The following is a 4,843-nucleotide window of genomic DNA, read 5'->3' as shown; positions in this document are numbered from 1 at the left end:
TCAGGGATTTTTGCAGTTCGTTCCAGTCATTGGCAGCAGAGAACTGGAAGGAAAGGCGGCCAAAGGAGGAATTCTCTTTGGGGGTGACCAGTGAAATTTACATGCTGAAGCGCGTGCTACGGGTGGGTGCTGCTATGGTGACCAGTGAGCTGAGATAAGGCGGGGCTTTACCTAGCAAAGACTTATAGATGACCTGGAGCCAGTGGGTTTGGCGGTGAATATGAAGCGAGGGCCAGCCTACGAGAGCATACAGGTCGCAGCGGTGGGTAGTATACGGGGCTTTGGTGACAAAATGGATGGCACTGTGATAGACTGCATCCAATTTGCTGAGTAGAGTGTTGGAGGCTATTTTGTAAATGACATCGCCGAAGTCAAGGATTGGTAGGATAGTCATGCCGTCACCACCCGGTGAAGACCTGTACAATGTCCCCGAACCATATCCTGGTTTCCATGCACAGGTAGTACAACTACTGTCAGAGGCTGACGGTCTTGTCAATGACATGGAAAGGCATCAGTTGAGAGAATTGTTTAACAAACACAGTGAGATCTGGTCGACAGACTCACTGGATTGCGGTGTTATGGGCATTCATGTGCGTATTCCTACGCCACCCGGAACATCTCCTACATTTGTGAGACAATACAAAATTCCGCTCGCAGCATAACACAGTGGTACAAGAGATTATCGACTCCCTATTAGCTAAACGGATAATCAACGAATGTAACAGTACGTACAGTGCTCCCGTGTGGCCTGTTCTGAAACCAACGGGTAAATGGCGTCTTACCGTTGACCATAGACAACTCAACAAACTGGTCATGTTGTCTTGTTGGCCAATGACACAGCTCGACCAAGAAATGCCAAAGGTGGCAAACGCCAAGTACTTCTCCACCGTCGACGTGGCGAACAGTTTCTGGACCATGAGAGTCGACCCTTGTGACCAACACAAGTTGGCTTTCTCGTTCTCGAACAAGCTCTTCACATTCAATTGTTGCCCGTTTGTGTATGAGAACTCCCCCTCAGAGTTCAACATCTTCTTGCACAAGGCAGATGCAGCGTCCAGGGGTACGATAATCTATGTGGACGTTCTCATGAGAAGTGAGACTTGTTCACATCACCTCCACAAGATGGACCATGTTCTTACCCAACTCGGGATCAAAATCAACAACATCCAGTGAAGCTGGAGTGCGCCAAATTCAAATTACAAAATTGTAATATTACACATTCATGAACATACAAGTGCCAACATCATTTAAAAGCTTAACTTCTTGTTAACCTGTTTGGCGTGCAAGCCCGACGTCGGTACACTTATGACAACAGCCAGCTCAAAGTGCAGGCGCGAAATTCAAAAGATATTTTATTAAAATATTTAACTTTCACACATTAACAAGTCCAAGACACCAGATGAAAGGTACACATCTTGTGAATCAAGCCAACATGTCCGATTTTTAAAATGTTTTACAGGGAAGACAATATGTAAATCTATTAGCTAACCACGTTAGCAAAAGACACCACTATTTTTACTCCATCAGTTTTTTATACATCTAGTAGCTTCCAGTTAAATAGCCACTAACCAAGAAACAACTTCATCAGATGACAGTCTGATAACATATTTATTGTATAGCATAGTTTTGTTAGAAAAATGTGCATATTTCAGGTATAAATCATAGTTTACATTGCAGCTACAGTCAGAAATTGCACCGAAAGCAGACAGAAAAATTACAGACACCAACGCCAAATAACTAAATACTCATCATAAAACATTTCTGAAAAATACATAGTGTACAGCAATTGAAAGACAGGCATCTTGTGATTCCAGACAATATTTCCGATTTATCAAGTGTTTTACAGCGAAAACACAATATAGCGTTATATTAGCTTAGCACAATAGCAAACATAACAACAGCATTGATTCAAGGCAAAAATAGCTATAACGTATAAACCACCAAAATATATTAATTGTTTCACTAACCTTCTCAGAATTCTTCAGATGACAGTCCTGTAACATCATATTACACAATGCATATAGAGTTTGTTCGAAAATGTGCATATTTAGCGGCACAAATCGTGCTTAGACAATGAGAATAGTGTCCATAACGTCAAGCAATCTGTCCGGCGCCATCTTGTAAAGGCACCTTTTCTTATCGAATACTATTCATAAACTTGACAAAAAAAATACAGGTTGGACAGCAATTGAAAGACAAATTAGTTCTTAATGCAATCGCTGAATTACATTTTTAAAATTAACCTTACTGCGCAATACAGGCTGCGATAACGCAAGGCTACACTGCAGGAAATGGCGTCTTATGCATTTGACATTTTTCAACAGAACAATGAATTATCAGCATAAATAGTTCTTACTTTTAGATGAACTCCCATCAGAATCTTGGGAAATGTGTCCTTTGTCCAAAAGAATCGTTGCTAGGTTGGAGAACGTCGTCTTCAACGTTGCAATTAGCTGTAAACAATAGCCATGTGGGCCAGAGATACCCAACTTCCTAAAACGTCACGAAAATAAATACCCGAAAATCGCAATATACTGACATAAACTGATATAATTCGGTTTAAAATAACAACATTACGATGTCTTCAACACCTATATCGAATAAAAACAGAGCCGGATATATCTAGGAGCTAATACGGGAGCTTCTAAAATGACATGCCAAGACCCTTCCTGCGTCAGAGCGAAGAGTGGAAAGATGGGACACTTCGGTTCCAAGCAATTTATAACCTTTGGGACCTACGTAGAAACTCCATTTCAACTCTCCCTATTCGCTGACACCCAGTGGAAGGCGTATGCAGTGCATCTCAACCAATAGAGGACAGGCAAATTAATACACAGGTCTCAGAACAGCCAGCAAAATTCTGCATTCTGACATACACATAGGAAAAAAGTCCAGTTCTGTTTCACCCACAGATATAATTCAAATGGTTTTAGAAACTAGAGAGTGTTTTCTATCCAATAGTAATAATAATATGCATATTGTACGAGCAAGAATTGAGTACGAGGCCTTTTTGAAATGGGCACCTTTTATCTGGCTACTCAATACTGCCCCTTGAGCCCAAAGAGGTTAATCCAACCGCGTTGTCAGATTTCAAAAAGGCTTCACAGCGAAAGCATACCATACGATTGTCTGAGGACAGCGCCCAGCATACAAAAGAATTCAAAACATTTTCCAAACCAGCAGAGGGGTCACAGAAGTCAAGATATAGCGATAAAATAAATCCCTTACCTTTGAAGATCTTCTTCAAATTGCAATCCCAAGGGTCTCAGCTACACAACAAATGGTTGTTTTGTTCAATAAAGTCCTTCTTTATATCCCAAAAAAGTCAGTTTAGTTGCCGCGTTTGATTCAGTAATCCACCCGTTCCACTAGTTCAACATGCATACAAAGGAATCCCAAAAGTTACCAATAAACTTCGTCCAAACAAGTCAAACAATGTTTCTAATCAATCCTCAGGTACCCTAATATGTAAATAAATGATACAATTTAAGATGGAATGTAGTATGTTCAATACCGGAGATAAATAACCAGGTGCACACCCTCATCCACGCGCGCCACAAGACTACAGTCAAAATGAGAGCCACCTTGAAAAACTACAACTACAAAATAATTTTTCAAAAAACAAGCCTGAAACCCTTTCTAAAGACTGTTGACATCTAGTGGAAGCCATATGAACTGCAATCTGGGAGCCATTTATTTGTGTATCCAACAGAAAGGTAATGAAATGGACAGTGACCTAAAAAAAAAAAATCTGGATGATTTTCCTTGGGTTTTCGCCTGCAATATCAGTTCTGTTATACTCACAGACATACAGTTTTAGAAACTCCAGAGTGTTTTCTATCCAATGCTACCAATTATATGCATATCCTAGCCTCTGGGCCTGAGTAACAGGCAGTTTACTTTGAGCACGTCATTTATCCGAACTTCCGAACACTGCCCCCTAGCCCTAAGAGGTTTTAGGTCAATTATTTGTAGAGGCTCCTTTGGCGGTGATTACAGCTGTCTTTCTGGGTAAGTCTCTAAGAGCTTAGCACACCTGGATTGTATAATATTAGCCCATTATTTTTTGAACATTCTTCAAGCCCTGTTAAGTTGATTGTTGATAATTGCTAGACATCCATTTTCAAGTCTTGCCATTGATTTTTAAGCTGTGACATTCAATGTCGTCATGGTAAGCAACTCCAGTGTCGATTTGGCCTTGTGATTTAGGTTATTGTCCTGCTGAAAGGTGAAAGGCGAATTCATCTCCAGTGTCTGTTGGGAAGCAGACTGAACCAGGTTTTCCTCTGGGATTTTGCCTGTGCTTATAGCTGTATTCCGTTTATTTTCTCTCCTAAAAAACTCCCTAGTCCTTGCCGATGACAAGTATACACATAACATGATGCAACCACCACTATGATTGAAAAATGAAGAGGGATATCAGTGATGTGTTGTGTTGGATTTGACCCAAACATAACACTTTGTAATCAGGACAAAATGTTCATTTCTTTGCCACATTTTTTGCAGTATCACTTTAATGCCTTGTTGCAAACATGATGTATGTTTTGGAATATTAGTATTCTGTACAGGCTTCCTTCTTTTCACTCTGTCATTTATTTTGGTATTGTGGAGTAACTACAATGTTGTTGATCCATCCTAAGTTTTCTAATATCACAACCATTAAGCTCTGTAACTGTTATAAAGTCACCATTGGCCTCATGGTGAAATCCCTGAGCAGTTTCCTTGCTCTCCGGAAACTGAGTAGGAAGGACGCCTGTATCTTTGTAGTGACTGTGTGTATTGATACACCATCCAAAGCCTAATTAATAACTTCACCATGCTCAAAGGGATATTCAGCGTCTGC

Source organism: Salvelinus namaycush, unplaced genomic scaffold (genome assembly GCF_016432855.1).
Source record: "Salvelinus namaycush isolate Seneca unplaced genomic scaffold, SaNama_1.0 Scaffold1271, whole genome shotgun sequence".
NCBI classification, from domain to species: domain Eukaryota; kingdom Metazoa; phylum Chordata; class Actinopteri; order Salmoniformes; family Salmonidae; genus Salvelinus; species Salvelinus namaycush.
Note: the sequence above shows the minus strand (reverse complement) of the source record.